Source organism: Taudactylus pleione, unplaced genomic scaffold, assembly GCF_031769625.1.
Source record: "Taudactylus pleione unplaced genomic scaffold, aTauple2 ptg000154l, whole genome shotgun sequence".
In the NCBI taxonomy this organism is placed as follows: domain Eukaryota; kingdom Metazoa; phylum Chordata; class Amphibia; order Anura; family Myobatrachidae; genus Taudactylus; species Taudactylus pleione.
The window spans coordinates 9,616,858-9,629,177 of record NW_028284556.1 but is presented as its reverse complement, the minus strand read 5'-3'; the positions used below and the strand labels follow the sequence as shown (position 1 = coordinate 9,629,177).

At 41.1% G+C, this 12,320-nt stretch overlaps 1 pseudogene; it reads left to right on the top strand.

Moving 5' to 3' along the window:
* LOC148521893 (solute carrier family 22 member 2-like) overlaps positions 1-12,320 on the top strand; it is an 82,457-nt pseudogene that overhangs the window by 23,782 nt on the left and 46,355 nt on the right.

Genomic DNA, 12,320 nt, shown 5'->3' with positions numbered 1-12,320 from the left:
ATCTTAGATGAAAAATATGGTCCTTGTTTGTAGTCTGTTTAGAAGCGATAATCCCAGTAGATGTGGTTCTCTGTGTACATAAATGGGGAGAAGTAAAGGAAAACTAGTGTAGTACGTTCAAATCCGTATGGGAAACACGGTGGTATATGATGGATGTTCCAAATATTTGTTACAGGTAACTACTGTACGTTCCTCCACCTTTATGAGTATAAAAGATGGCGTACCGTACTCACACATCAGGTGTGCAGGATCCACCTATATACAGTCAGGTGCATAAATATTGGGACATTGGACTTCCGGTGGGCGGGGCACCTAGAGTGGCCGCATTTTACATGGGCTCCAGATCTGGACTATTAAACTAGTGCTGTATCAGGGTTTTTCCTTTAAAAAGTATCTGCTACTGCCAGTTAAAACAACTCTGAAACTTCAGCAGAGATTTTGTTCCTTTCTCAGGTCTGGAGACCCCCTTTCTGCACCGGAGTCAAGCCTGCATAGTCTCGGCGTTTATGACCGCCCGAGGCCATCTTTGGGCGCGAAAAACTTGGGAAGACGTAAGTTTACTTGAGTCTATTGCTCTGTATTTTGGAGGATCGCCGGCTGTGGGACCTACTTCCTCGGGTATGTGACTGAGCCTGAAATTGCAGCACATCACCCCAGTGGACACCCTGGTCGAGGCGGACCCCTGGCTTCCTGGTTATCTGACTTTTTTCCCCTTTGCCTGTCTGACCTGCTCCAGTGCAGAGAGGAATCTGCTAGTGCTGCACCGATCGGCTTACCTGCTGAAGTGGCTGGTGTACTCCTGCTATCATAGTGCCATGGAGGTGCTGAATTCGGCTGTCTGCTGAGCTGCCTTGCACTGGCTGCTCCCTGCTTCTGCCTAGCCGACTGACTGGGTGTCCTGGAGGCACTTTCTGTGTTCCATCTGCCGCTGCAGTGCCTGCCTTCACCTCCCTTGCTCTGGAGGGTTTGCACCTGTGATCAACGCTGGCTGCTGCTTCTCATCCAGCCTGGTGATCCCTGGAAAAATGCTGAATCTGCGCTGCAGTTGTTCTTGAGTGATATTTCTGCATTCTGTGTCTTGCTGGTTCTTCCTTCTGCCAGTCTCCTTTGCTCTGTTATTCTACGAACTTTGCACCGGGGGCTTGGGACTGTCTGTTGCTTGCTCCTGAGGGGGACTGGCTGAGGCTGCATCATATCATACAGTGAACTACGAGGCTGGTTCTACTGCTCCAGGACTTCAGTGCCGTTTATTTCACCTCCTTTAATCAGGTGTTTGTATCACATTTACAATATACTACACGTGTCTTGCTTTGTTTTTACAAGCTGCAGTATTTCTGGTGTTTTAACTCTGAATATACTAAGATATCTATATTTGTGATCTTACACTGCCACCTTGTGGTAAGATCTAAAATTGCAACTTCATTATTGTATTAACAATATTTATACCTCTGTAATAGTATATTATAACATATGCTTTAATTAACTAAGATATGAAAATGTTTCTTGTACACTCCTCTTTTGCTACTGAGCTGGCGGAAGCCATTGCTCTGATTCTTCTGCCCCAAATTGACAGATGGATAGAGAAGATCATACTGAAATTAGATGCCACTCTTCCTAAAGAAGGAGCACTGGCAAATTATGCAGTTACAGTTGCTGATGACCCACATGGGCTGGAAGACCAGGTCATTTTTACTCAGCAGACCAAGATCCTTTTTCCCACAACTGGTAAGGTTGATAATCTCCACTACCAACGAAACCAGAGCTCTTTTCACCCCATAGAGATCTTAGGTTCTCCTGTAGAGTCAATATTTCCTCAGATGTTGGGAGTCGATTTGGCTAGTGCCCTGGATGCAGTAATTGGTAGACAAGCTCCCCGATTTGAAAGCGTAACATGCATACGTTTTGATGGCTCGGGAACTGTTGATACTCCTGGGTTTAGGCCAAATCATTTTTGATCAATATTAGCTCATTGACACTGGCCTCTTATAAAATTTTTGCCTTTGAAGGTACCAGTATTTTGTATGCCCCATCTTCAGACCAGAGACCCGCAGATGCTGTCACGTGAATAAACCATTCTTTGGTTATACTTTATTGCCCGACTGGTATTAGATATATGCTCACTAATTTGACTACAGATACACCATTACTTAAATACTGAGTTATTTATTTGTTTATATGCCACATAGTTTACGAACCTTACTAAGTATACTTTAATTAATGTGTTATGTGCCTACACTTTATTGTATATTTTTCATCGAAAGTTCATTTATTTTTATTGGCTAGTATTACTGGGTGTATATCTCCTTTATTTTAAGATGTTTTTCGAGTTTTTTTAGATGAGGTAATCTTAATATGTACCTTCCCCCCCCCCCCCCCCATAATATTATTTATCACAGTACATTTTTGTTTATATGTATTCTCCGTTATTATTACACTATATTCTTTGTCCCTGGACATTCACCTAGTTAAGTTAACCAACCCCCCAATAGTCTCCCATTTATATCAGTTAGCCGATATTTTTATATCCTAATTTTTGTGCACTATAAGTGTTCTTCAAAATTATCCATAGGCTCCAATGTCATCTCTTATATTAGATTATTTAATTTTTTTCAATTATCAGCAAAACCATTTATCTGTTTATTTATTTACCCCCGTTCTTTGTATACTCTCACAATTTTTTGGTTTCAGTCTCTGCGATTCTTGTTTCTGGGTTATGATGACTTAATACTTTTTACTATGCAAGATCGTGAATTGTTTATATTTTCTTGGGAGGTGACTGCGGTGAAAACCGTGGCTTCCCCTTATTTTTCTTAGTAAGGAAAATTAGAAAATGTTAGTGGAGGAAGCTTTGCATCACATAACGCATTATATTGCATGCTTTACATATTACTACGATTTTATTGTGGATTTCCATTATATGTCATGTACAATGTCTCTTATTGCTTAATCGCAGCATCACATTACGCTTTATACTGTATGCTTTGTATGTTACAATTTTAAATCTATTACATCTCATGTGCAATGTATTTTATTGCTTCTTGATATTGTCTCTGATATCACTGTTTCATCTTGACTTCTGTACAGTACTCATCTCAACATGTTTTGTATGATGTCTTTTTTAATTGTGATGTTGGATTGTGATGCTTGTGCTTCAATAAAAATAAGTTTAAAAAAAAAAATATTGGGACATTGACAGAATTTTCATATTTTGTCCTCTATTCACCACCACAATGGCTTTGAAATTAAACAAACAAGATGTGCTTTAACTGCAGACTTTCAGATTTAATTTGAGGGTAATTACATCCAAATCAGGTGAACGGTGTAGGAATTACAACGGTTTCTATATGTGCCTCCCACATTTTAAGGGGCCAAAAGTAATGGGACTATCAACTCAAAAGCTATTTCATGGACAGGTGTGGGCTATTCCCTCGTTATTTCATTATCAATTAAGCAGGTAAAAGGTCTGGAGTTGACTCTAGGTGTGACATTTGCATTTGGAATCAGTTGCTGTTGACTCTCAATATGAGATCCAAAGAGCTTCACTATCAGTGAAGCAAGCCATCATTAGGCTGAAAATCAAAACAAACCAATTAGAGAGATAGCAAAAACATTAGGTGTGGCCAAATCAACTGTTTGGAACATTCTTAAAAAGAAAGAACGCACCGGAGAGCTCAGCAACACCAAAAGACTCGGAAGACCACGGAAAACAACTGTGGTGGATGACAGAAGAATTATTTCGCTGGTGAAGAAAAACCCCTTCACAACAGTTGGCCAAATCAAGAACACTCTCCAGGAGGTAGGTGTATATGTGTCAAAGTCAACAATCAAGAGAAGACTTCACAAGAGTGAATATAGAGGGTTCACCACAAGATGTAAACCATTGGTGAGCCTCAAAAACAGGAAGACCAGATTAGAGTTTGCCAAACAACATCTAAAAAAGCCATTACAGTTCTGGAACAACATCCTATGGACAGATGAGACAAAGATCAACTTTTACCAGAGTGATGGGAAGAGATGAGTATGGAGACATAAAGGAACTGCTCATGATCCAAAACATACCACCTCATCAGTGAAGCATGGTGGTGGTAGTGTCATGGTGTGGGCATGTATGGCTGCCAATGGAACTGGTTCCCTTGTATTTATTGATGATGTGACTGCTGACAAAAGAAGCAGAATGAATTCTGAAGTGTTTCGGGCAATATTATATGAACATTTTCAGTCAAATGCTTCAGAACTCATTGGACGGCGCTTCACAGTGCAGATGGACAATGACCCGAATCATACTGCAAAAGCAACCAAACAGTTTTTTAAGGCTAAAAAGTGGAATGTTATACAATGGCCAAGTCAATCCCCTGACCTGAATCTGATTGAGCATGCATTTCACTTGATGAAGAAAAAACTGAAGGGAAAATGCCCCAAGAACAAGCAGGAATTGAAGACATTTGCAGTAGAGGCCTGGCAGAGCATCACCAGGGATGAAACCCAGCATCTGGTGATGTCTATGCATTCCAGACTTCAGGCAGTAATTGCCTGCAAAGGATTTGCAACAAAGTATTAAAAAGTGAAAGTTAGATTTAGGATTGTTTCGTTTGTCCGATTACTTTTGGCCCCTTAAAAAGTGGGAGGCACATATAGAAACTGTTGTAATTCCTACACCGTTCACCTGATTTGGATGTATTCACCCTCAAATTAAATCTGACAGTCTGCAGTTAAAGCACATCTTGTTTGTTTCATTTCAAAGCCATTGTGGTGGTGAATAGAGGCCAAAATATGAAAATTCTGTCAATTCTGCCCTAATATTTATGCACCTGACTGTAGGTTTCTTTATGTCCGGTCTTGCTCATCTGGTGAAGGATAACGCCCACTGTGTATAGGAAACAAAATATTACCCTACTCACGGTATAAAGTGTTTAGATGTCCTTATAAATATTTATTTTTGGTTTCTTCCTTTTGACTTGACTCCTCATTTATAACCCAAAGGATCCCTTTTGCAATCCTAGCTTGACTGGTCCTCTTTTTGGTTTTGTTTCCCAATTCAGATCCTCAGGGTTCAGTGAAAAGTATGTATAAGTCCATAGAATAAAAAATGTGTAGAATCTTGATCTGGACCTCCACCTTTATCCATATAGATAGCGCTTTACCCTCTTTACATTAAACTCACAGCATGAGGCACTTGTAAAAGCATGTACAATAATCTCCAATGATAAGGGACTTCTTGGGGATCTGCGATTTCTTTCCACTATACCTCCAATGTCTGATTACCCAGAATAGAAAGGAGTGGTCATATAGTGTAAAATCATTTTTTTTTATAGCCACAAAAGTTATACACACACATAAAAAAAACAAGTTGGACTCCTACCAGATAAGATATTGATGTTGTGCCCGGGTTGTACTTTACTCCTGTGCATCCAGTCCTAACCATCAGGAGCCACCAATGCTGAAGACCTTCCCCACCGACACATTTCGTTTTACAGGAGATCTTTATATTTTATAATATAATGAATCTTTATACAGGTTGAGTCTCCTATATCCAAATATTCCGAAATACGGAATATTCCAAAATACTCACTTTTTTAGCATGACTGAGATGGTGAAACCTTTGCTTTCTGATGGTTCAATGTAAACAAACTTTGCTTAAGGCACAAAATTATTAAAAATATTGTATACAATTACCTGCAGACTGTGTGTATATGGTGTATATGAGACATAAATGCATTCTGTGTTTAGATTTAGGTCCAATTCCCAAGATCTCATGATGGTATGCAAATATTCCAAAATACGGAATATTCCGAGATCCAAAATACAGTTGGTCCCAAGCATTTTGGGTATGGGAGACTCAACCTGTATATGAGCCATTTGACCAGATCTATTAGCCATATATTTGTGTTTGGTGGCAAATGACCAAATTACAAAGTCACTTATTACTTATAGGCCTAACATTGCATAACTGCTAGATAATTTTCTGCTAAAGCCAATAGCATCTAATTGTAATAGTTTAATACAATGTTTTGGTGCTTTGAGATATATTTATACTTTTCTAACCTTTCTGACCATCTTCAGTTGCAGAGTTTGTTGGCTTGGAGCATAGAAAAACAATTGGAATTATCTATCAAGCTGCATTCACTGTTGGACTTGTGGTGCTTGCAGGAGTGTCTTACCTCATTACTAACTGGAGATGGCTGCAGCTGGCAGTCACATTGCCAAACTTTGCATTCTTAACATATTATTGGTAAATGTCCTTACCCTACCTAACACACATAACAAACCTGAATTTCATGAATCATATTATAATATAACATAAATCACACTCTAATTATAATACAGTAATAGACAATTAACACTCTAATTTAGCTGTAATGACATATTTTATAAGGTTGTATGCTTTATGATTTTATTTGCCCTATTAATTCCTACTTAACCTAAGGTCGCTGTTTAGCGTTGCGTACGCATATGAATTAATTGCTTTCCAGACTTTGAGTGTGGTTCCAAAGCACAAAAGTTATGATTCACATAAAAAGCATATAGTTACACGCCTTAATCTATAATACAAATAGCGCAAAGGTTATACAAAGTAGAAGGTACAGTCGATACATACGCATGCGCTCTGGATCCAGATTTCCCTGCATCAACTATGAAACCTCCGTCAACAGAAAAAAAGAAAGATGACTAACTACCAGATCTAGAGTGCTTGCATATAAACCCTTGCTGTTACGATACAGTTCATAGGTCAGTTCGTATTGTAATCGTTCAGCCCTCCAGCAGCTGTTTGTGTGCGTTTTCCCACCGAAGAACAAGTCTAAACTGGCTAATAAACATTACATTACAGAGTACATTTCAATGCCTATCTCTCTATGATCCATAATTTGCAGACACATGTTGCGATCTCCTTGCCAATGGAACCGGAGATCTGTAAATAAACAGTGGTTTAGAATGGCACCAAACATCATCTACTAAACCTTAGATACCAAATATATGTATTTCACAATAGACTTGATAAAGTATAAAACCTCTAATATTAACATTAATGCTAGGGAACCTTTCTGTGTAAGTATGCAATGTGTCGGTGTGGGGATATTAAGAAAAGACGCCAGTATGCATTGTGTGTCTACGTGTTTGCGGCGGGGTTGTTCATATTATATGGACTAATAAATGTACGTATTTGTATAATGAGGACTTTTAACCTGGGGCAGTGGCAGACGCACAACGCTAATAATCATAACAGCGCTGTACACGGGTATCGTACAGTCGCTACTATGCGTGGTGCGTTTTATGTGCAGAGTGCTTTAATAAACAGCGCAACTGTGCGCTGTGCATCTTGTATATTATATGTATGATTTACTGTGCGTATGGGGTATGGTAGGACTTTTAACAATATGCGGTAGCAATGTAATCGCACAATGCTAATAATAGCATATTAGTATCGCACACAATGGTTTCAGGCTGACGACGCAAGATGGCGTCATCAGGGGCAACATAAAATGGCGTCGTGCAGATTTTAATTTTACAATTTAGGTCTCAGCCAACCATCCGGCTTCGACAACACATCAACAACATTAAAGTCACTTGCATTGCATTAAATATAATACCATAGAATGAAATTACAAAACAGGAGTTTTTTCATGCCTGTACCCATAACCCATAGCGTTTAGAGAATATGGGCATTATTCAGTCATGCACGCAGTGTCGATAACATACGCAGTTGGCCGATGTTGCAAGTCTGCCCATGCGTCCCAATTGTTGCCGCTTAGATTAGCAGTAAAGAATCGGACGCAGGTTCTGTGATTTTTAGTGGGCGTATCTGGGAGGTAACGGGGAGAACTAAGCCAATCCGGGCGTGTTGCTAAAAGCGGGCAAACACGCATGGCCACTCACGTCAGGCCGTACTCAGATGGACACACTGCGCCTCTCTCACACTCTCTCAAACTAATGCTGTTTTCTAAAGGTAGAACACTTGCACGATGATGTGCAGGTGTAAAGTACACACTGACCTTCTGGATGCTGAACGTCTTGTCTTTTATTGTCAGTCTGTTACCGGCTATGAGCTGCTACAGTAAGTTATAACCATACAATGGGTCATAATACCAACCTGCCTTACACCAACCTGCAACTTATGGTGCACAATTTCTGTGTTGATTACAGTGAGAAATACCTCATTATTATCGTAATAACTAGGCTGAATTTATGCTTTTACTTCAATATTGGTTTGTGATGTGTATTTTACACTTGTTGATAGAAGTATGGAACAGGCTGTTCAGCAGGTGTGGTCCCCTGTTAGAGTGAGTGTGGTATAAGAGATAGATAGAAATTAGATAGACAATGTCTAGATCGATCCCAGATGTTAGACAGTTAATAGATCGACAGGTACAAAAGGTCGACAGGTACAAAAGGTTGACACACTAAAGGTCGACATGGAAGATGGTCAACAGGCACAAAAGGTCAACACGGTAAAGGTCGACATGGAAGAAGGTCGACAGGTACAAATGGTCTACATGGTCAAAAGGTCAACACGAAAATGGTCGACACCTTTTTTTTGTGGAAATACCATTCTGCCCTTTCCGGGCTCGCTCCGCTCGCCCCAGTTCAGGCACAGTGGCTCGCTTCGCTCGCCTCATGGATTTATTCCCCCTCCATGCCCACTTGGATGGTAGGGAATGACGTTGGTTAATTGGGAATGACGTTGCACACTGGCTCATCTTAAGTGCCTAACCCTAAACCTAACCCTTAAAAAAAAAAATAATAATAATGTGTCAATCATTTTTGTGTCGACCATTTTCTTGTCGACCATTTGTACCTGTCGACCTTTAGTGTGTCGACCTTTTGTACCTGTCGACCATTTGTACCTGTCGATGTATTTGACTGTCTAACATCTGGGTTCGATCTAGACATTGTCTAACTAATTACTGTCTACAGTCCAGTACCCTTTAGAGTTTGACAGGAACTGTCGCATTACCCTTATGATGTTATCAATAAGATATAGGATGAGTTACATTTTCACTTGTTACAGGTGTGTTCCAGAATCACCACGATGGCTTATATCCCAAAACCGGAGAACTGAAGCTAATGTAATTATACAGTATATAGCCAAGAAGAATAACAGAGCACTGCCAAATACACTACAGGTAAATAGTACACACTATGGCCCTCATTCAGAGCCACTCGCAAACAGTAGTACGCTCGTTGCGTTCCGATGTTGAATAACCACGCATGCGTCGGTGTAACACTGCGCATGTGCGTACGGCAGATTGCGAGTTTTTTTGGTCTCGTTCGTCAAATAGCGTACAGGAAGTGACATGTCAAATGTGATTGACAGAACAGGGCGTTTTTGGGTGTTGACGGGGGTGGAGATGGAAAAACGCAGGCGTGACGAGGCATTAGCAAATGCGAGCGTAAAATGTGTTCGGACCGACTCATACGTCACTGGATGATCCTCTTTCCCTTCAAAATGCTCGCACAGCTTAGGGTCTGGATTACTCGACCACATTGGCGATGGCCTTCTCCGTCCCGGGACTCCACGATGTTGTTGCGATTAATCGCGGGAGGGCTGAAAAGCAATTAGTGTTGGATTGAAAACCGGCTTGGTATGTGTTTTGAAATCAGTTTTTTGGGATAGCACAAAACCGTACGCAGGTGGAACTCAGAGCTGCTAATGTCAGGATGACACAATCAATTTCCGTACATTTGTGGGGGTTTATTTTGCCCTCAATTTGGTGGTTAGGGCCTATTGTAACAATGTCATCATGTTTTAATTTTCGTACCATTTTATTTTTGCCTCTTGAATTTGCCTCGTTATATGATTTTTTAAACGTTCCTTAAAGAGCCCATTTCTTTTTTTTAAATTTTTCTTGTTTTTTGCCAGTTTTTGCCTTTTGGTCCAGGATTAAATGTAACCCATTTGTACAATAATTTCACAATCCAATGTCAGATTTTTTGTTTCAATTTATTGCTCAAACAAAAAAATAAAAAATTAAAATATTGGGGACATCTTTTTTTGCCAAAGATATGTCCCAAAATCAAACAAATTGGCCCAACATAACTGTTGACATAAACATACATCCAAAATTTAAAAACATTTCACAAGAAAGGAGAGGGAAGTTTTGACCAGAAAGGAATATGAGCCAAGCACAGAAGGAGTGTGGGAAAAGTCACCATTGCTGTCACCGTTTTTTCACCCGTTTGGATGGGGGAGGGAGGGCGCCAGACCGGGTCCGGGATGTCATAGGGCTGGCCTGTCCAGAGGCAGATGTTGTGGCCTCTGGACTAGGCACAGGGCTAGGCACATTTGGAGGATTGGCTGATGTTGTGCCAGAGGTGGAGGATCCTGATGTTCCGGCAGGAAGGGAGGTCGGCTCCACCATGTGCTGGCGAACGAGCTGCTCCGGGGCATTGGCGATGCGGATGTTGGCCCTGGTATTTTCCACCAGGGCCTGACCCCAATGGTCACGTTGGCCGCAGCATTTTGCTCCAGGGCCTCAGCCACCTGTACCAGACTGGCGTCCATCCTCTGCAGAATCTCCGTATGGAAATCCGATTTGAAATTGAGTTCTGTGAGGAGGGACACTGCCTGCGAGGGGGATTGCCCTGGACTGGCTTCTGCAGGGTCCTCAGCCGGATGTACTGGTTCCTCCCCTGCCGAGCCAGCAGAAATTCGGCGGCCAAGGCTCCCCTCTGGAGCAGACTCATCCGCCTGTGTCTCTGTTAGGAAAAAAGAGAGAAGCCTCACATTAGAATCTACATATTGGCGCAATAACATTTCAGAGTTGATGACATCAAAAGATTTACCTGGGACAACATGAGGAGCCGCAAAGTCTGGCATGTCCGTATCCATGTTGGACACGCCAAACACCTCCACAGGCTGCACACACCCCTGTGCCAGCTCTTCTAAATCCGTCAACTCCAATGACACAGGGGTGGGACCCCCACCTGTCCCCCTTGCATGCCTAGCCCTGTCCGCGAGTTTTTGCTTTAGGCGATATTTTAAGTCGCCCTATCTGTGGGAAAAAATGGAAGCCATTATCCTTTTGTTTAAAATGGTGTTTGTTTTTAGGGGGGGCAAGTGTTTACTTACCGCCGTTTGACATCCCGGGCTAGACGGACATAATCACCCACCCTATTGACAGCAACGGCTACCTCTTCCCACATTCTCCCCTTCTGGCTTAGACTCATATTCCTGTCTGCCTGTGGCAGGATGTCCACACTTATGTGTATCAAAACCTCCATCTCCTTTCTTGTGAAATGTGGCTGCCTTTTTTTTTTGGCAGCTTTGGCCGGAATACTGGGCCCAGCAGCCTCTTCCATGTCATCCTCCTCACCTATTTGTGTAAATATTCAGATTTCACAAAATCACAACTTGCCCAATCTTATGTTTCAAATTAATCATTGATACAAAATGCATGAAAGACTTACCGCCTGACTCTTGGGCATTGTTTCCCTGGTCTGTCGCCATGTCTGAGGTCCAAACAAGAAATACACCAGAATTTTAATGTGTTTTCGTGACGTATTTATACATGCGTCCTTATTTTGCGGCCGCATCATTGATTGTGCGTTCCTATGATCCCTCCTTAATTTGTGCGGGAAACGAAACACTATTTATGGCTTGGTGTGTCTCGAGTCAAGGTGGCATTTTTGGATTGTTGGAGGTTACCTTGGCTGGAGTGTATTGTTTGCGTATAAAGGAGTTGGCGGTTGGAGATTATTTTGTTTGGTAGATTTGCGTTTTTATTTTCCGTTCTCTTTTTTGCTTTTTATTTTTTGGACCTCGTTTCTTGATTTGGTAAGTTTTGTGAAGTCTAACTTTTGATCAATTGTTGTTTCATTGTGTTTCTTCGTTTTTTTAAATTTTGGATCCCTAATTTCATCTATTTTAGCTTTTGATTAATTTCGGACCCAAAGACCTTTTGATTTGGACTCTTATATATTTGCTCTTGGTAAGTCCATTTTTTATCTTGTATTTGCGAACTAATTAGCGCATTTTTACTACTTACTATTGTGACTTGTATTTGCGAACTAATTAGCGCATTTTTACTACTTACTATTGTGACTTGTATTTGCGAACTAATTAGCGCATTTTTACTACTTACTATTGTGACTTGTATTTGCGAACTAATTAGCGCATTTTTACTACTTACTATTGTGACTTGTATTTGCGAACTAAACATGCACATGCAGATATGACTGCAATGACTCAATAGGACAGACATGAAAACATGCACACGCAGTTAGGGCCCACAAGATAAACTTGAAAACCACAGTCCAGAACACTTACTTTCCGCAATCTGCATGCGAAAGCATGCCAGCAAGCGGGGCGTCCGCCGGTGCAGGTC